Below are 21800 nucleotides of genomic sequence, written 5' to 3' on the forward strand. Positions count from 1 at the left end.
TTGCATCTTTAGAGCAGTTAGAGTAGCCGACTGGTAAACTATATGGCTTCATAGTCTAGTCGTATGCGTATGAGGCTTTTATACAAGTGTAAGAGACATTTTCTATCACTGCCCCAGGTTGTGCTTGACTTGACTTTAAGATATTCATTGTTTTCATACATTTGTTTTCAAGGTACTTTATGTGCTGTACAAACGTTAATTTCTCGTCTAAAATTATGCCTAAAAATGTACGTTCCCTGTTTACAGGCACAAGGTCACCATGCAACACAATTTCAAGATCAGGGTGCAGGCCTCTTTTCCTAGAGAAAACGACACAGGTGCTTTTTTGTGGATTCATTCTGAACCCGTTCTCATCAGCCCATTTGGAGACCTTGTTAAAAAACCTTTGAAGGTTTTCGCCGTACATGTACGGCAGCGGTTTTCTGTCCCGCAAGGTCTTAGCCGTACGGGTACGTTTCCGACCCTCCGTTTGAAATTTCGCGCCATAATGACGATGAGCGCTCATCGGGAGGTGCTGCCACCTCTTAGCACTTACAAGATGCGTTTAAAATTGGTGCTACCTTCTTGGGAAGATAAACAGAGCTGATTGCTAGCTTCAGCGCGTCGCTCAGACTGCGGCAACGCCCCTTTGGCGGTTTCGGTTTCACCGCGTGATGGCAGCGGAGGCGAGCGAAACGTCATTTTTTTCTTTGTCGGTACTCTCTTGCAGGGCAGTGGAAGTTGATTTCTATCTTGATTGGCGCTGCTCTTAGCTTGCTCATCCGCGCCGTTCGCGAGGTATTCTCGCTCTCAGTGGCAACGCGCTTTCGCGGTTTCGGTTCTGCCGCGTGATCGCAACGGAGGCGCGCGAAACGTGGTTTTTCTCTTTGTCGGCACGCTCTCGCAGGGGCGGCGGAAGTTGATTTCTATCTTGATTGGCACTGCTCTTAGCTTGTTTATCGCCACTTGCTTATCAGCGCCGTTCGCGAGGTATTCTCGTTCTCCGCGGCAACGCGCTTACGCGAGAGGGTGCCTCAGACCTCCGCCCAAGGCAGCCGCACGCAGAGATAGCATGTGTGCGCCAACACAACTCCTTGCCTCAAGAGAACAGACACGCATTTTAGGTGTACAGACTGCGATAAGGCGCCGTGGGTAGACCCGTATTTCAAGGAGTACCACGCTCGGAAATACTATTGAACATTTTGCAGTTCTGAGTGATGCCGACACCAAAATACTGTTCCTAATTATTTTTTGACTATTTATTACCGACTTAATATATTTTGTACTTTCAAGGTCCGCAATAAAGTAATTTGACCACCTGGGAAAGTTTTTTCAAAATAATTCGACCCTCAAAGGGTTAAGACCAAGCTGGACCTATCGCTCACAGATTACGAGAGAACTCGATTGGAATCCTACCTTCACATCGCCAACATATGCTGAATAGAAGATGTTACGTGGTATATGTAGACGAAAAGAAGTCATTTTTACTATAAAAAGAGTGCAGCTGAGCACTCCGCCCTGCGGCACTCCCGTTTCCTGTACAAATTTCCGTGACAAAACACTGCCCACTGGAACACGGAATGAGTGATTAGACAGATGACTTTCGATAACATTGAACATTTTACCGCGTATACCTAAGTGTGAGAGGTCTTTCAATATTCCGAACCACCACGTAGTATCATAGGCTTTCTCCATATCAAGTAATACAGATAAGAAAAACTGCTTATGAACAAAAGCTTCACGGATACGTGCCTCGATACGTATACGATGGTCACTGGTAGATGGACCCTCCCTAAACCCGCACTGGTATGCGTCGAACAATTTGTTTGATTTGAGTAAGCCGAGTAGGTGACAGTTAATCATTTCTTCGAATACTTCGGAGAGGCAACTTTCTAGTGCTCTAAATCTGTAACTTGATACACAGGAAGGATCCTTTCCATGCTCCAGAATTGGAATTATAGTAGCCTCCTTCCAAACAGAGGGTACCTCGCCGGAAAACCGTACAACGCTGTAAAGGGAAAAAAGTTTTTTTGTGTTTCGGATGATAGTTGTTTCAACATCTCATATATTACCCGGTCTGAGCCTGGGGCGGATGTATTACAACAGTTCAGTGCTGCCTGCAGTTCTGCTATGCAGAATGGTTCGTTGTACAGCACATTTTTTGCACATTTTCTTTTTAACTTTTGCTTCTCTATTCGCGTTTTGTACTTTAGGAACGTTTTGGAGTAGTGTGATGAGCTGGATATGTGTTCAAAATGTGCACCAATAAAGTTGGCTTGATCTTCTAGGCTTTCTCCGTGGCTATTTACTAAAGGCAGGGAATACGTTTGTCGCTCATTAACTTTCTTCACTCTATTCTAGGCTTTTCTCTCATCTGTGTAAGAGTTGGCGCTTGATAACGCGCTTGTCGGCGCGTTCTCCTTGCCTGGGATTGGACATGCCCAAAGCTTTCCAGGTTTTTTGCTGTTGGAGAATCGCGAAGCGGTGCCCACGCTTTGTTCTAGTTTCTTCGTGCTTGACTACATGCATCGTTCCACCAGGGAAGACGCTGCTTGGAACCGATGCCGTTCACTTGAGTAATACATTTACAGGCGGCTCAAGTATAAAAGCAGTAGAATATGCAACAGCATCATCTATGGTTATACCGGACATCTATCAACAATGATGGTTACAACGCCATATGATGAGTCAGCATCCTCGCGGTCTTTCAGGAAAGTCATATATTGTCGGAGGAAGTTGGCGTGCTTGGAAGTTAGATGTGTTTCTTGCACACACAGCACTTTAGAACTGAACTTACAGAGCATTTCTTGGACGTCATCTAGGTTTCTTAATAGTCCTCTAACATTCCACTGCACGATGTCGTCCATGTTGAAAAAAAATTTTGCTGTGTGTCTCAAAAGAGTGGAGAGTGACTTACTTGGCAGAGCCTTTGTTAAGCCCTGTAATTGGTGTTTTGTCTTTTCTGGAGCGGTCAAGAGAACCTCGCCGCTCCTTCAACGCTACCTACGCCGTTCGGCTTGGACTGGTGTCCATAGCCTCTTGCGAGGCACTGGACACCCGCTCCAAAGAGCCATGTGTGCGTCACGTAGACTTCATCTAAAGCGACGAAGTCTTCGTCCCCACTGGGCCGGAGGTCGACAGGAACCCTGTGGCCTCTGCGGTGCCCTGGCTGCTGCCGGAGCTTGAAGCAGCCACTGGTGTGGACACTTTGAGAGATGGCAGGGCAGCGTTGGCTGCTCCCACAGTAGGGGCGGGTGGCGTTAGCCTCGACACGCTGGGGCGTGGTCCGGCCTGCCGCCAGAGGCCATTGTGGTGCCGCCCCACATTGCACCACTTCAGCGAAAGATGTTTTCAGTGAGAATAGAGAGGACCTTCGTTGTCGTGCTTCACAGAATGTTATATTCTCCTTAAAGTTTACAGTAATTATTTCCGTTTCTTTCTTCCAGGCTGGACAATCTCTGGAGTATGTAGGGTGACTGCCATCGCAGTTCGCACAATGTATGTCATCATTATTGCAGTCGTCAGCAAAGTTACCGGTTTTGCCGCACTTTGCGCACATAAGCTGCCCTCGGCAGCTCTGGGATGCGTTATCAAACCTCTGACATTTGAAGCAACGTCGCGGGTTCGGAATGTAAGGTCGAACATGAAGTTTTACTTTGCTGGTTTCAAGAGTCTCGGGTAAAGTAGTCGAGCTGAAAGTGATTATCAAATGCTTTGTTAGGATTTCGTTGTCGTTCCGTCTCATTTTGATGCGCTGCACATGGATTACGCCTTGATCCGTCCGTCCGTCCGTCCGTCCGTCCGTCCGTCCGTCCGTCCGTCCGTCCGTCCGTCCGTCCGTCCGTCCGTCCGTCCGTCCGTCCGTCCGTCCGTCCGTCCGTCCATCCGTCCATCCGTCCATCCATCCATCCATCCATCCATCCATCCATCCATCCATCCATCCATCCATCCATCCATCCATCCATCCATCCATCCATCCATCCATCCATCCATCCATCCATCCATCCAGGAGTTATTCTTCATTTAACGTCATTAAGTCTTCATCTGATACTACGCCTTTCATTGTGTTCATAGTTGAATGAATGAATGTGTGTGGTTTAGTGGCGCAAGGGCCAGATATGGCCAAAGAGCGCCAAGACAGTGTTAGTGATTTCGCGGTGGAATGATGAGTGCTGTGACGAAGATGTGACTTGGCTGTAAAGTGGCCTAAAGATAGTCGCTGTAAAGTGCGTAAAATCTACGTGCTATAAAATTATGGCGATGACTAATGACGAATACTATGAACATTAAAATCCATCGTAGAAGAATGATGCAAAATATAAAATATATAAGATGGTAAAATTACTTGGAGCACTGCTGCCTCGCCAGAGCCCTTGAAACACAAGGGCCTAGAGGCATGTGCTATACCAGAGAGCTATCACAGCGGCATCCTCTGAAGAGAGGACCCGCTACGAACATGTGGGACTAAAAACATGCAGTACAACATCTTTCAGGAAACTTAGGACTGTGCTGGTGTCAAAGAGTGGTTCTGGACCATGTAACATAATAGGATGAAGGGGGATGTGCTGCCGGTATGCTAGGGAAAAATGTTTCCTTCTCTCAGATTCGGCTGCCCGACACTCCAGGAGGACGCGGAGGACGGTCAGCCTCTCCCCGCATCTATTGCAGGTTGGAGGCTCATTTTCAGTGAGTAAAAAGTTATGTGTACCAAATGTGTGTCCTATTCTGAGGCGACAGAATAGGACATCTGTTCACCGTGATTTTGTTACGGAGCGCCAAGAACCTAACTGTGGCTTTATCACGTGCAGTTTGTTATTTACTTCTGCGTCCCACTCACGTTGCCAGTGGTTTCACAGTTTCCTTCTTAAAAAAGGCGTCAGGTCTGTAACAGGGACCGAAGCAGTAGGATTAACTGTATGCAATGAAATTGATGTGGCCATCTGGTCTGCTAGAAAGTTACCCTCGATGCCCCTATGTCCAGGCACCCAGCATATAATGACATGCTGGTTAGACATATACGCTCTACAGAGATTGGAATAGAGCTCAGTAATTACGGGGTTTCTGTGTTTACAGTGTGACTTCAAGGCTTTTACGACGCTTAAGGAGTCTGTAAATAAAAATGTTTTTTGAATATTTGATTTTCTGATATGTTTCACAGCCGACAATAGTGCATGGGCCTCAGCCGTAAATATACTTGTTTCAGGGTGCAGTACACCGGATTCCGAGAAGGATGGACGAATGGCTGCGTAGGACGCCCCGGCATGCGACTTAGAAGCGTCTGTGTAAAACTCTGTGCATGAGTACTTGTACTGGAGCTCCAAGAAATGCATTTTGATATGTGTGCCTGGCGCATGTTTAGTGACCTCTACAAAGGATGTGTGACACGCTATCAGTTGCCACTCCCAAGGTGGTACTAGCTTAGCTGGAGGCAATAGGCGTTGTTCGAGAACTGGGACATCCATTTCCATGCTAAGTACTCGTGCACGCAGTGAGAAAGGAAGTCTCATAGAGGGTCTATTATGAAAAAGTGTTTCACACGTCAAGTCATTAACGGTTGTGAAGCACGGATGTTCCTTATTAGAGCCAACCTTGAGAAAATACGTTAAGCTGATGTTAGCTCTCTGAAGATGGAGTGGTCACTCATCTGACTCTACATATAGACTTTCAACAGGGCTTGTCCTAAATGCACCAGTGGCCAGACGGATACCCAGACGGGGTCTAACATCTTAGTCACGCTCATTGGGGCAGAGTGATATACTACGGCACCATAATCAAACCGTGATCAAACTAGGCTCTTGTAAATATTCAATAAACACTGTCTGTCGCTACCACACGTTGCGTGGGATAGAATTTTAAGTAAGTTCATTGTTCTAAGACATTTTTATTTAAGATGTTTTATGTGAGGAATGAACGTAAGCCTGGAGTCGAGTATAACACCAAGAAATTTGTGATCTTTGTTTACAGGAATTTGTTGTCCGCCCAGTTCTACGCAAGGATCTGGGACCAGGCCTCTCTTTCTTTTGAAGAGAACACAAGAACTTTTGTGAGGGTTGACCTTAAATCCGTTTCGGTCTGCCCATTTGGACACTTTGTTTAAGCCCTGCTGTATCTGTCTTTCGCATACTGTGAGGTTGCAGGATTTGAAGCCTATTTGTATATCGTCTACGTATACGGAATAAAAAATGGCAGGTCGCAGTGAAGCACGTAGTGTGTTCATCTTAACGATAAAGAGAGTGCAGCTGAGCACGCCTCCCTGGGGTACACCAGTTTCCTGCGTAAAGGGACGTGACAGTGCATTACCGACTTTTATACGGAAGGTGTGATTGGACAAATAGCTTTCAATTATTTCCAACATATTTCCACACATGCCCATTCCCGACAAGTCTCGCAAGATCCCGTAACACCATGTTGTATCATATGCCTTCTCCATATCGAGGAATATCGAGAGGAAATACTGTTTGTGTACAAAGGCATCGCGGATATGTCCTTCAATGCGCACAAGATGATCTGTTGTTGACCGCCCTTGTCTGAAGCCACACAGATAGGGATCGAGTATATTGTTGAATTCAAGAAAGTGTATGAGTCTGTGATTAATCATTTTTTCAAAGAGCTTTCACAGACAATTCGTAAGAGCTATCGTACGATAACTTGCTGCCGAGGAGGGGTCTTTTTCTTGCTTCAGGACAGAAACCACAATCGCCTCTTTCCATGTAGATGGGAGGTATCCCGCAGCCCAAATAGTGTTGTAAAGTGTGAGTAGTGTAACTTGTGTGTCAGTATGTAAGTTTCTGATCATATCATACATGACTCTGTCCGGTCCCGGTGCAGTGCTTTTGCATGTGTTCAAGGCAGCTCTCAACTCGGCAATACTGAAAGGCCGGTTATAGGGTTCATTCTGCCTGGCTTTTCTAATTATTGGCTTACATTATTCTATTTGTTTATATTTGAGATATGACTGAGAATAATGTGTTGAGCTCGACACGCTCTCAAAGTGCTCCCCAAGTGAGTCTGCCTGATCTTGCAGGGTATCGCCCTGTGTGTTTACCAGAGTGAGTGAATATGTTTGGCGCCCTCTAATCCTATTAACCCTGTTCCAGGCTTTGGCCTCGTCTCTAAACGAGTTAATACTCCATAAAAACTTGTCTCAACTTTCTCTTCTAGCCTGTCGGCGGGTTCGCCTGCCTTGGGACTTTATTTTTTAAAGTTGACAAGATTCTCAGCAGTGGGAGAAGCACGCAGCAACCCCCACACCTTGTCCTGATTCTTACGAGCGATCCTACATTCGCCGTTCCACCACGGGACATGCCGTTTGCATGCCGAGCCACTTACTTCACGTATGCATTTAGATGCGGCATCTATTATGAAGGCTGTGAAGTACTCCACAGCAGCATCGATTTCTAAAGAAGACATGTCATCCCATGATATACTAGGGAAGTTTCGGAATTTCTCCCAGTCTGCTGTGTCAATCTTCCACCTAGGAGCCTGTGGTGGATATTCGTTTTCTTTAAGTGTTCTTAATAGTATGGGGAAGTGGTCGCTTCCATAAGGATTGTTCGTAACTTCCCATTCGAGTTCAGGCAGTGTGGACGGGGAAACTATGCTCAGATCAACTGAAGAAAAGGTATTGTTTGCAAGACAGTAATAAGTGGGTTTCTTCTTATTCAGAAGGCACGCACCAGAAGAAAAAAGGAACTGTTCAACAAGGCGACCTCACGCACCTATACGAGTCGCCCCACAGGGAGCTGTGCGCATTGAAATCGCCAAGAACAACATAAGGTTCTGGCAATTGATCTATAAAGGATTGGAATTCATGTTTCGTTAATTTGTAGTGTGTTGGTACGTAAAGCGAGCAAATGGTGACGAGTTTATTTAGAAGAACAACTCGAACCGCCACTGCTTCAAGGGGCGCTTGTAGCTGTAAACGCTGACAGGAAATACTTTTATGAATAAAAATGGCAACACCATCTGATGATACGACAGCGTCATTGCGATCTTTGCGGAACTTGACATACGGTCGGAGAAAGTTTGTGTGTTGTGGTTTCAAGTGTGTTTCTCGTAGACACAGCACTTTTGGATTGTGTTTTTGGATAAGCTCTTGCAAGTCATCAAGGTTCCTAAGAAGACCTCTAACGTTCCATTGAATTATTTGTGTATCCATATTGAAAGTAAATAAGTGCTGTGTGTATGGAAATGGAGATGATGCCTTAGGTTACAGAGCTCTTTCGAGGCCCTGTAACGGGGGTTCTGCCCTTTCAGGAGCGTTCGAGGGAGCCTCGCCGCTCCTTAGGTGTTTGGTGCGCCTTGAGGACAGGTGTAGTGTCCATTGCCTCTTGTGAGGCGCCGGACACGTGCTCTTGTGAGCCAGAAGTTACCAGGGAAGGTCCCGCCTTGGAGGGCAAGACCGCTGCGCCCACCAGCCCGGGGGTTGATGGGGCTCCCTGGGGGATTTGGCTCCGCCGGCCATTGCCAGCATTGGAAGGGACCTGGGAGGTTGAGGCAGCCTCGGGTGCGCCCACCTTCGGGGTCGATGGTCGCTTCTCCTCGGTTGACGGAGCAGCGCTAGCGGCAACCTCCGCGGGGGCAGATGGCGTAACTGCCGACTCACTGCTTGTGGGTCGGACAGCCGCCGAAGGCCATTGTGACGCTGCCCCCTGACGCGCCACATCGGCAAAGGTTTTCTTTGGCAGGTAGGATACCCGCCTGCGTGCCTCTTTAAAACTTATGTTTTCCTTTACTTTAACGGTTACGATTTCCTTTTCTCTTTTCCAAGACGGGCACGACCGCGAGTATGCGGCATGCTCACCATCACAATTAACACAATGTGGAGTGTTCTGGCACGTTTCGGAGGAATGTTCATTGTCACTGCACTTGGCACAAGTCAGCCGGCCTCGACAGTTCTGTGAACTGTGGCCGGAACGTTGGCATTTAAAGCATCTGAGAGGATTGGGAACGTATGGCCGAACACGAAGTTTGATATAACCGGCCTCGATGGACTCGGGAAGGACAATTGAGCCGAAGGTGAGTATCAGGTGTTTCGTCTTGATCTCTTTTCCATCTCGCCTCATCTTAATTTGTTTAACATTGATAACATTCTGGTCACTGAAGCCCTTCAAGAGTTCAGCCTCAGTGAGCTCCATCAAGTCATAGTCAGAGAAAACACCACGGGTGGTGTTCATGGTGCGGTGCGGGGTTATAATTATTTGGGTTTCCCCAAATGACACTAGTTTTGACAATTTTTCATATTGTTTTTGATCGCGGAGCCCCAAGAGGAGATCACCGCTTGCCATCCTCGACGCCTTATAACCAAGACCAAAGACTTCAGTCAATGACTTGGAAACAAGGAAGGGTGAGATTGTTTGTACTGATTGTTCGTACTGGTTTAACTGGTTTTCCAGAATGAATCACATGGAAACGCGGGAAGGATTCTTTTTGGCGGCCAAAAAACTGGAAGACTTCATCGGTGCGCCCTCTTTTCTGAGGGCGATCAGGTAGTGGAGGGAAGGAAGTAGCCATGTGTGGACGTGTAGTTTTTGGCAGCAACGCTAGCCACCCACCATGGAGTCCAACAAGGGGACGCTGCAGGGCCTGAAAAACAGGGCCTGCAAACGCCAGCTGTACGTTGCCACTATAACCAAATATGACATAACCAAGGTTGGTTACTCACACAAGGTTAACCCTTGCTGCCAGGAAGGTCGGAAATAATAAAGAAATGAGAAGGAGACAGGAAAGGTGTAAAGTAAGGAAAAGACGAAGGTTGTAGGGATTGTAGGGAAAGAGAGACAGGAAAAGGTAACTACCGATTTCCCCCGGGTGGGTCAGTCCGGGGGTGCCGTCTATGTGAAGCAGAGGCCAAAGAGGTGTGTTGCCTTCGCCGGGGGGCCTTAAAGGTCCAGACACCCAGAATCGGCGCAACCCCCAGGATCCCCCTTTTCCCAGACACGGCTAAGCCGCGCACGGCTACACGCTGGAGGGTCCAACCCTCGTGTGCTCGGGCACGTGGTGTCGCAATGTACCAAACACCTGCTGACGCAGACGCCCCTGCGGGGTGTTCATAGTTCGGTGTGCGCTCACAGAAAGAGGGATGTTACCAATGGCTACGAGGTTGCGAGTCTGTTGTGATGTTGCTTGTCCTTTAGTTCGAGGAGCAAATCCCCAGTTGCCATCTTTGTTACCGTATAACCAGTTCCAATGGTCTCTTTTAGGAATTTGGCCACAAAGAATGCTGAAATTGCTCTTGCTTTTGTCCATAATTATTCACAGTAAAGGACGCGCATTTTCGAGAAAGTTTCTTTGTTTTCGGGCAAGAATAGTGAGGTTGCGTCGGTGCGTACCCTTTTCGAGGCAGGATCGGTTGAAAAAGGGTTCGAGGATCCCACAGAAAACTGATTTGTTCGGCAACGGCGTCGGCCACCCACCAGGGAGCCCAACAAGGGGACGTGGCGGAACATGTGAACAAGCTGCACAGCGCCAGCAGTATTCCGTTACTATAACCCAATATGGTATACCCAAGGTAGGACAGCCACACCAGGTTAACCCTTGCCGCCAGGAAAAATGCTTGCCGCCAGGAAAAATCGAAGTGAATGGAAAAGATGAGAGGACAGGATAGATTAACAATGGAAGAGAAAGATGAAGGTGAGGGTAGAGAGAGACAGGAAAAGGCGACTGCCGATTTCCCCCAGGTGGGTCAGTCTGGAGGTGCCGTCTTTGTGAAGCAAGGGCCAAAGAGGTGTGTTGCCTAGCTGGGGGGCCTTAAAGGTGCGAACACCCGGCATCGGCTCAACCCCCAGGAATTCACCAGACACGTCTAAGCCGCGCACGGCTACACGCGGGACGGTCGAACCCTCGTGTGCTCGGGTACGTGGTGTCGCAACACACGTAACGCCTGCTGACGCAGACGCCCCAGCGGGCCGAAAACAAGATAGGCGTCATTCTTGCAATGGCTGAGATGAGTGCAACGCCTCAGCGATGCGGCTATACCCGGCTCACCACCCAGACCGACTTCAGATTTCCAACTAAGTCAACACTCATAAGCATATTCCGGCGCTTTCACACAACAGCCCCTGTCCACCATCACAAACATACCGATAAGATAATTGTCGATGAAGCTATCGAAAGTGACGTTCTCGCGTACGTTACGTTGATCCCACAAATCAGTATCCGACAAGTTGCCCATGAGCGCAGACGCAGCTTCGCAACAGTCGCAAATGTGCCAAAGAAGCGTAGGTTCTATCCGTTCAGGACAACCTGAACGGCAAGAAGTACACGAAAGAAATACTAAGCATGGAGTCAACAAATTTGTATCCAGTCTTCTCCTGAATGACCTGCGCCATGTATGGTTCCAGCATAACGGAGCACCACCACGTTTATCCACCTCTGCAAAGAGCTTGTTGGACTGTAATTTTCCACGACCATGGATTCGGTGCGGAGAAGAGATGTTTTGGCCGCCGAAAGCCCCTGACCTTTCTCCGCCCAACGTTTTTCTTCAGGAGGCTACGTTAAAGATCGAGTTTAGGCAACAAGGACCATTGACATTAATGACATGAATAACAGCATAATAGCTGCCATTGCGATCATCGGCCCAGGAGTACCGGGCAATGTTATCGAGTCATGGGAGAGCGATTTATGCTTCGCGTTGCTGTGGAAGGAAAGGATTTTGAACATTTTTAAAACATTGATTTCTTGATGGGCGTCGTGTTTCCATGAAAAGGGAGATTTGTGCATGAGCACACCGACTTTCAAATATCAGAACGAGATATTCGTTACCACGGCTAAATCTGTTTTTGTTGTTGTTGATGGTACTTTAAAGGGCCCCTGAAACGATTCGGACAAATTTTGTAGACGCGTAGGGTACAGCTTAAGTAGAACCTTCGCACCACAATTTAAGTGAAGCGTTACGTATTAATGGAGCTACAAGCGATTATAAGTTACCCTCCTCCCCAGCCATGCTTTTCCTCCTCAACTCGTCCGCCGAGCGAGCGGGGCTAAGCTCCGCCTTCACTGGTCCTGCGTCACGATGCAACGTCACATCGTCGACTTCCGGGTGTTTTGGAGCCCGCCCCCGCCCGCGCGAAACCTATCCGCCAGCTGCTTGGCTGTCGACCCCAAGCGAGAGCTATCGAAGCAGCGTGCGTTGCGAGCATTCTGTCGTAGCGCCGAACGTGTCTGGTATTCCGTTAACCACAGGCAAGCTGGTCATTTCGGCAAATGACTGGAGGCATAAACTCAAGCTGATGACGGAACTTTGGCGTAGACGTACGTGAGCGGCCTGATCGGTCTGCATGGTCCAGACGCTTGTTGGCGCAGCGCTTAACCAGTCAAACAAAGCGCTAATATTGCTCTAACGAAGTGTAAAACATTTTAAACATTTATAAAAACAACGTGTTGATGATTACACTCCTGCGAAAAGTACGCACCAGCAGCAAAGAAGCAAACGCTTCGTTGCTGCTACTGTGTATGGTTGAGCTCTATGCCACCAGGTGGCTGCACCGTGCAGACCATTCACATTTGCCCCTCTGCTCATTTCGGCTCATCCCGTTACGGCACAGTCAAGCGGCCAGATCCTGTTCCCTTGCGCTTACGTTTGCCTTAATACGGGACTCGCGAAACGCTATTGCGTTAGTAATCTTCCGGTGTAAAGTGACGGCCACAAACGCGCAAATCCTGCGCAGCAGCCAGTTCGCTCGTACGCTGCCTTGCAGAGGGACACGATGCCGCAGCTTGACATATTGCCAGTCGCTACGTTTGCAGCCCACAAGGCAACAAAGTCAAATCATAGTGCTCGCGAAAAGACTGACACCAACTCTGACCGCGGAGCTCCCGTCAAAATGGAGTACGTTGTAACACAAGCAGACGACACTTGCTGTGTGCCGGAAGTGCTTAAGTGTACTGAAAAATTGTTCATGTGCATTCTCTTTATGCTACTTTCTTTTTATAAAAACAAATTAACTAACATTCCAACTATTACGAAGATCATTTGTTTACCATAAAGTTGGAAAAATTATCGACCACGCGCCCTGGTCAGCCAATCAGATAGCTCGCCCATGTGACGTAATATGGGTTATTTGCATCATATGGGTAGGGGCGGCTTAAAATTCCGCCGAGCAGTGCGCGGCGATCAACAGCGATGTGCATTTTGAAAACCTTATAATAAATTACACGCTTTACGCAGAGCACTTAGATGTGTCAATTAATGATCAGAAGGACCTACTCTAACGACTCAGTACGTTTGTAGAAAATCGCCAAAATCGTTTCAGGGTCCCTTTAAGTTAAAATTACAATATTTAGTAATTAGCAGTCACATTATTTGCGCCACCGATGCAGAGACAAGGCTGGCTCATCTATCATCACTGCGCAGGCGCACTGCCATCCGGCTTCTCCGCTCGTGCCATTATCTCGGCATGACAGATACCGCTACAGATATCGTTACAGGCTGCGCGGTTGCCTGTTTCAAGTTAACTTTACCTATACGTCCGCCCCGTTTTCAGAGCAAACGCCGCACGCAACAGCCGCCTACCATCAGGAAGGAACTTTGCGCCGATGGTCATTGTCTTGCATGCGTAACCATGCGAACGGAAATTGAAATTTGCAGCCAGATATCTTGGAACACGGGCGTGCTAGATAAATTCTGCCGCGTGGAACTGTGTATAGAATCCCGACTACCACTAACTTTTCAATACAAACATGCCCGCTTACTGCAGTCGCAAAAAACTCAATTGCTCCGTTTTAGTTAATTGGCCGGCAGACAGCGACAATTATCATGTCGCATTGTGTTCTCCTGGACACATAACTTTTCTGCATAGGTGAACTTAGCGTTCCTCCCAGCGTCTAAATTTAAGAAACCTGTAAAACTTAATTTTGATGCCTCTGTACGAGCACGAACTGAGCGTTAAGAAAACTCGTTGTACTGTTCTATAATGCATTAGGGCTTATATATAAATGCCTATTTTCAACATCGGCGTCTATAAAACAATGCTTCGCCCCCAGTGTCACTTTCGAATGCAGTTTCAGATGCGCATGTTACGTTGTAATATTGACTGCGGTGAACTCGACCTGGTCCAACCACAACACCCGGGCCCGGTTTACGTTATTGTCCTTGTGGTCGTATAGTGGTCTGGCAGTCTGCTCTGCGTTTCTCAGCCATGCCACACAGAAAAACAAACACGAGTACGTTGATTCAGCAGTGAACCCTTGACTCGACGGGCTACGCTTCAGATGGAGAGAGCGTGTTTGCTAACTGTGCGACTGAATTGAAAATCCAGCGCTGAAACTATTCCTACAGAATTATTGCTACCTCAGCGTGCCATCTGAGTCAACACTGCAGAAGAACTACCACCAGTATGAATATGAAGAACCATTAGAAAGTATTAAAGAGATTGGCGACTCTTGCATTTGGGTTTCCGTTAATGAGACGACAGACGTGAAGTGGCGCTTTGTCGCTCACCTTCTAGCTCGGAACCTTGCAGCAGACTAAAAGACAAGGCCTATTCTACTGTGCTCGAAGACTTCGGAGAGAACAAACGGAGCTTCTATAGCGTATTTTGTAAACCAGTCCCTGAAAGTACTGTGTCATACAGAAGCCGAAGACGCAGAGGTTTTGTTGCTCTATACAGGCGTCGCAGCCTACATGCACAAGGCTGATCATCTGCTGCAGACCTTCTACCCGCAGGTGGTCCCACATGCCTAGCACATGCGCTTTGCTAGGCATGCGGTATGCACGTAGCAAGCCTTTGTGAAGAACTGAGGGAGCACTTCAAGGAGGTTAACGAGCTTAATGCTTCAGCCAAGACCCGGGATGGATGGATGGATGGAAGGTAGGAGCGTCCCCTATGAAACGGGGCGATGGCAGTTGCCACCATGCTCAGATTTTTATTTTGCCTTTTATTTTTATCGGTGTTGTGTGTTCCTCGATTTTCTTTAAATACGTCTTCCTACCCTTTTAACCTTATGTCACCTCTCTGCTTTTGAGCTAACAATCCTCCAATCGCCTTTTGCTAATTTCCACCGCCCATTTATCTACATGACTATCATTATCTCTCAACCCTAGGGCCTCAGGAAGGGTGACTGTGGCCGCCTCGACATCGGGATTGATACCATCACATTTTAGTATGAGGTGTTCCATTGTTTCTACATATTTACCACACACACTACATGGGTCTTCTTCGTTAAATTTCTTTTTATAGCTCCGCGTTCTAAGACATCCTGATCTAGCTTCAAAGTGGTGGGCACTGCCTCTTGAGTTATCATAAAACGCTTCCTTCTTGATCTGCTGTTTCCAGTATCGATATAGTTCTACACTATGCTTCTTTTCCATTGAATTTATCCAATTTTTACCTTCCACATTTTTAACCTGTCGTTTAATGCTCTGTCCTTTTTCGTCCTCGTGTCTGGCATACTTACTGGTTAGCTTCCTAGTTCTTTTCCGCCATTGTGAGTCAACGCTCTTTCTGTATAGGTATTCAACACCTTAGCTGCCCACCTGTTATCATCCAATTTCCTCAGACGTTTTTCATATAGGATTTTACTCTGAGCTTCCCGTGCTTCGAATGATACCCAACCCATACCTCCCTGTACTGCTTCGTTTGTGGTTTTCCCGTGGGCACCTAGTGCTAACCTTCCCACAGCTCTCTGATTTACTTCTAGTCTCGACTGAACCTCTGCCCTTAAACACAGGACCGCATTCCCGAAAGTAAGCCCTGGCACCATTACTCCCTTCCAAATGCCTCTCAGTACCTCATACCTGTTGTAACCCCACAATGCCTAATGTTTCATTATCCCGGCATCTCTTCACCCTTTTGCTATTAGAGACTGTTCGTGCTTTTCCGTGTACATCTGTCCTTTGTTTATCCATACCCCGAGATACTTGTATTCGGCCACTCGGGGTATTTCGTGGCCTTGTATTGTAAGCTCCTGATCAGTTGTATCGTTGAAAAACATCCCACCGGACTTAGCTGCACTAAAACTGAAACCTAAACTGTCTGCTTCGTCCCCACAGTAATTAACCAGAGTTTGCAAACCTTCCTGGCTATCCGCTAACAGTACAATATCGTCCGCATACATTAAACCCCGTAGTCGTTGCTCAACAACCTTTTCGCCTAATTTGTACGACAGATCATACCCTAGATTGCTTCGTTGTAGCCTTCTTTCCATGCTTATCATATAAAGCATGAACAGCAGCGGTGATAGAGGACAACCTTGCCTTAATCCTTTGTGAACCTCGACAGTTGTCGTACTCTTGATTCCTTCCCATGTTATTTCAACATTATTTTCTCGATATAGTTCCTGTAGAAAATGAATTACCTCATTACGGATACCTTCAGATTTAATATGTTCCACAGGAGTTCCCTGTTCACATTGTCGTATGCACCACTTATGTCCAGGAAGGCTAAATACAGAGGTCTATTTTCCGCCTTAGCTATTTCTATGCACTGGGTAAGCACGAACAGGCTATCATCTAAGCGCCTACCACTTCTGAACCCGTTCTGAAGTTCTCCAAGTATTCTATTACTTTCTACCCATGACTGCATTTTTAATTTCACCACCTGCATCGCCAGCCTATATATAACTGATGTTATCGTAATTGGTCGGAAAGATTTTATGTTCTTCTTATCACCTTCCCCTTTATAAATCAAATTCATTTTACTCTGTTTCCAGCTGTGCGGAATTTGCTTATTTGTTATGACTGCCTCTAATGCTTTTATCAGCGTTTCCTTGTTTCTTGGGCCAAGTTCATTAATTAACTTGATTGGAATTTCGTCTATCCCCGCGGAAGTGCATTTTGGAACATTTGCTTCCGCCTTTTTCCAGTAAAGATTGGTCAATTCTAATCTGTTTTTTATTATGCTATTCTGTGTTGCTCCCTCACTTGGGGCGATTACCCTATCGTCTTTCCTAAATGACTCTGCTATAACTGAACCAATGTAGTTCACAGCGTCATCTCCCTCTAAACAATTTCCTTCGGCATCGTGAATCTGTTCCTCTTTTCTGTGATTAGCTTTACCCAGCCAGCTTATATGGTTCCAGAATTTTCTTGACCCCTCTTTAGTTGCAGCGTGAACTTCAGCCAGCCAGCGATCAGAGGATTGCTTTATTTTAGCCTGGACGAGGACCTGCACTTGTTGTTTCTCTTGTCGATAACATTCCCATCTTTGGCCTATTTCCTCTTCAGATAACTGCGCCCTCTTTGCTTCTCTGTGTTCCCGAGATGCCCACCGTCGTTGTTCGATGGCCTCTCTAATTTCCTTATTCCACCAACTTCGTGGCTTCCCCTTTCCTCTCCAGCGGTTTACTCCTTTGACCTCTTTTATTTTTGTACTAATGAGTAGTTCTAATTGATTATAATCCCACCTTTCCATGGGATGTTTTTTTCATTGCTTCCTCTATGCCAGCCGCTATTTGCGCTATTTGCGCGTCATTTAATTTTGCGGACTCTTTTTGGCTTCCCTGCATTTATCTTTTGAGTAAGGCTCCCAACTGTAGACTAATACGCTTATGATCACTTCCGAGGATGTACTACCGCTCTTCGTCTATTTCCATTATTGCTGTCTTGCTATACAATCCCTGCGACATTAAGCAGTAGTCAATGGTCGTTTGTCTGTTACTGGACTCCCACGTGATTTGTCCCTCACACTTAGTTTCTCTATTTACTATAACTAGGTTGTGTCGTTCACAGAAGTCTAGCATCAACTTCCCATTACAATCTGTGTATCCATCCAGATCCTCGATGTGGCCATTCATGTCACCCAGGAGACAAATATCGGCACCTTCTCCAAACTGCTTTATATCGTCATCGAGACACTTCACTAGATCTTTGTTCTCTTGCCTGTATTTGTCCCCTGTCCCTGAATAAACTACTCCTAGCCATGCCTTTTTACCGGCAATTGTACCTGATACCCAGACATGTTCTTTGCAAGTTAACTTTATTCTTTGCCAATTTGTTCCTTGGTGTATGAGCATACCTACTCCTCCTCCATTCCTCTCCGTTGTTGTTCTATTGCTCCTTTCGCAGACGTAGCCTTCAATAAGCGGTGGGTCTTCTAGATCCCTGAGGTGTGTTTCGCATAGCGCGTATACACCTACTTCTTCGTCCTTTAACTGCTGTTCTATTTCTAACCACCTGGCTCTCTTTCTACCGCCTTGCATGTTTATGTACCTTATCCTGGTGTTACATTTATTTGTAGTTTTCTTCCTGGACCTCCTAGTGGCCATTTCATTGGCGTCAGCCTCTATTGTTGCACTTTCTACACTGTTTCTACCTACCCCTACGCCCTGAGGCGCAGTGGACCCCCTAAAGAAGCTACTGCCCGACCTGCCAGGCGCCAGCCGATCTCGGCTCCTAGCCTTCCATTAAAGTGGATGCCATCTCGTGTAAAGCCTCCACCAAAGCCTGCTCTATGCACTTCTCTGTTTATGTCTGCCTCTTCAAATCCTTTCTCCTGGCTTAGCTTTCTTATTTCACAATTTATAGTCACAACGTCCTTGGCAATTGCTCCGTTCTTTCCTTGCACCTCCGGCACTGTGCATACCACTATCTGGACTTGCTGTGCTATCGCCCTTAAATCGTCAACTCCCTCCGCTAATATTTCCACTACTTTTGCAGCTTCACCATTCAACACATCATTTAGCCCCGCCGCTACCACTACCAAATTGCGCTCTGCAACATTCTCAGAAAGCTTGCTTTTTGTTTCTATCAGTACTGCGTCCATTGTGCTGCCTGCGAACGTCCCGACTGCTACCCGCTTATCAACCTTTGCACGCTCCATTATAGCTCTTTTGCACCTCCTCATATTTGAATCACCACCGATAAGTACTAGGGCATTCTTTCCCTCCCTCCTAACTTCCAGGTTGTGCTTATCATTGACTATGAGCTCATTCCTTGGGGTTAGCTTGTTCCCCTCCTCTCCTCGCGCTCGCTGGCGCCCCTGTGGCTGCAGCGTCGCCTCCCGCGGGGCGTGTTGCGCTGCGTCGCTATAATTACGCCGATTCACCGGCGGCGAGCTGACTACCGCTTGCTCGGCCACCCTGCCCCCGACTTCGCATGTAGGGTCTACCCTACTTTCTGTGCTTTTTGCCTCCGGGTTGGTGTCCCGACCCATCATTCTCCGCTGCGCGCGTCTCAAGCGCATTGAGATGCCTATGCAGTACTGCTCTCCTTTCCTTCTCTTCTCCAAGCTCGGCCACGGTTCTTACTAATGCGCGGCCTGCTCCGCTTCCACCTTGACCACCTCGGGGACTTTCGCCTGCAAAGCTAACCGCCTCTCCCACTCCTCCCTCAGGTCTGCTTTCAGCTCCTCGAAGCTGCTTTCAGCTCCTTCCTTCCAGTTTTTTGACTGCTTCCTTAACCCCTTCGCACAGCCTGCACGTAAAGCTACACTCCTCCGCGTCTGCTAAGCTCTGGAAACTGGTCTCGTCGAGGAAGCACCAGCGCAGGCACTCGTCGCACTGCACTTGCTCCGCGTCCCCCGCGGCCTTCCCTTTCTTTGGTTTCATCGCTAGGCCTACGTCCTTAGGCTCAACGAGCACGTCCGCCAAATCACTTCGAAGAGCTAGCTGAGATAGTTAAATAGGCCTATCAAATAGGTCCCGCCTAGCAACTAGGCCCAACGAGGGAAACCGCCAGACCTAGACAAAGCCGGTACGTTTACCACGCTTACCACGAATTCAAAATTTGCGCTCCTGCTCCATGCAAAATTAAACACTTCAAAAACGTCAGCTAATAAGAAGAAAAAAGAGTACTTAGCTACGAACGAAGTCGCTGAAGCCTCGACACAGGAGCGTCCGCACGCCCAATTTCTATTTAAATGCAAAAAAACAGCAAATAAAAACCGAAGCAAGCTCAAAGCATGCACAAAAAGTTGTGATTTCGTCGTCACCACGGAGCCCCGAAAAGCACGTCCATCCGCCCTGCTGTACAGCCCCGAAAAGCCGTATCCTGTAGGCGCCCTCTGGCGCGGGCTCGCACAAGGTGGTGTTGCCGGACGTACCCCTTTCGCCAGAGCCCATCATCACAAGATGGGAAATATCGCTAGAAGCGGTTGAGTGTTATAACTGCAGCTTGCCTGAAGTGATGACAGTAATCAACGCCTTTTCAGGTGACAGGGTGATTCAGTCAGGAAGGCTCAAGCTCTCGAAGGCTTGGTTCAAGGTTCGCGGAAGATAGCGTCCAAGAAGACCTCACATGTTCGTGCGCCAACTTCACTTTCCTTGCAAACAATATAAAGAAACTTAAAAGTTCGGGCGAAACTCTAGGAGCATTGCGCTAATTCTGGACGCACAGCAACGAATCACCGCCGTTTCTAAGGGAGCAGTAGACAAAAAAGTAGGTGTGAAGTTATAGTCAGTCTTGGACAATAACTAAGGATTTGCTGTCCTCAAAGATTTATCGGGAGTGTTCGCCGGTGAGCACTCTAGAATCCCGGTGTTGGTTAAGCTATGAAATGTTCCCAAGTACAACTACGCTCCAGTAACATCTACCGACGTCCAGCGTGCTTTCTCGGCGTACATGCTTGTTCTCACTGTAAGAGGCATAACTTTGAATCCAAGGATCAGGAGATGGCGCTGGTTTTATATTGTTTCCACAATTTTCACCGTTATTCTTAGATTATGCTCGGCGTTCTGTACAAGGAGATTTCTGCATGTATCTGCATTTTTGTCCTCGTTTTCAGAAGCATACTCGACTTCAAGTCTATTTTCAACGCAGCGTTTTAACATCCGACATGCCTCCGTTAGGGACTCAACTCAGTGGGAATCAACGCGTGTCACTATACAGATTGTCAAATTTTGGCAGTAGAGGTGTCTGTGTGTGTGTGTGTTTGTGTGTGTGTGCGTGCGTGCGTGCGTGCGTGCGCGCGCGCACGCTCACGCGTCATTGCAACGGGCACTATGGGCATTCGTGTCAATCGCATAGCCTATAGCGCGAATAGACTCGCACAATCAATTTGCCTTCCACGACAAGGGCCTGGAACTAAAGCCACAAAAATCGTTTGACGTTACTGATCGCGGTCAATAACTACCATCCATAGCGGTCTACGCTACAATTGTTGGTCTACGGGTACGAAATTTTCTCACAAGTAGGTCCTTGTCTCCTCCGTCACTTCGCGTTCCCTGGCGCCCTTATCAATCCATGACAAACCAACTATCCCAGAGATGAGTTTTGAAAGCATTTCTAAGTTTCGCAGGAAAGGCTCGGATGCCGATTCTCGTCGATGCCCCGAAGGTACTTTAGCCATTTTTCGAACAATAATGAATGACGTTAACTTACTCTGCTTCGTTCATCGTAGAAAGGAAGCAGTCCCGTCGGCGCTATGTCGGCGGCGAGATGCGTTTTCTGGAAGTTACGCGCATTGATCTGACGAAAGACTGAAAGAAAAGCCGGAAAGACTGCAATCGCACCGGCGAGATAAGCGTGCCAAGGTGATTCTTGCAAGAGTCGAAAGGTGCCTCCGCCGTCCCGTGTGATGCAAGTTCCCGAGATAAAAGAAGGGCGCTTCCAGTCATGGCCGATCCACACGAGAGACCATGTCCGCAGGCTCATCGGTCACGTGATGCGACGTCACGGCCCGGCGCGGTCCGGCGCAGAGCACGTCCACACGGCGGACCACCATAGCAGACGGCAGAGCAGACCAACCAGCTACACTCTCGGCCAGAGTGTTATCATTGTTATCATTCTGGCTCGAGTCGCACAAAGCCGGGAACTGCTCAACGAGGTATACAAAGTGAAAAAACCTCGTCGTCACTCCAAGAGCACACGGTGTTTAAACAATAGACCTGCTGCACGCACGTATAGACCGTTTCATCGGGCGAGGAGGATAGGGCGCGCGGAGAGC

General features: G+C 47.6%; 1 long non-coding RNA gene across 1 annotated transcript in view; it reads right to left on the reverse strand.

Moving 5' to 3' along the window:
• Positions 1-21418, reverse strand: part of LOC135906821 (uncharacterized) — a 57850-nt gene extending 36432 nt beyond the window's left edge. Inside the window, exon 1 of the long non-coding RNA XR_010565844.1 lies at positions 21236-21418. This is a non-coding gene — a long non-coding RNA (uncharacterized lncRNA). The remainder of the gene's footprint in view (positions 1-21235) is intronic.
• Between the last annotated feature and the right edge of the window lie 382 nt (positions 21419-21800).

The sequence above is a fragment of the Dermacentor albipictus genome, chromosome 7 (genome assembly GCF_038994185.2).
Source record: "Dermacentor albipictus isolate Rhodes 1998 colony chromosome 7, USDA_Dalb.pri_finalv2, whole genome shotgun sequence".
In the NCBI taxonomy this organism is placed as follows: Eukaryota; Metazoa; Arthropoda; class Arachnida; order Ixodida; family Ixodidae; genus Dermacentor; species Dermacentor albipictus.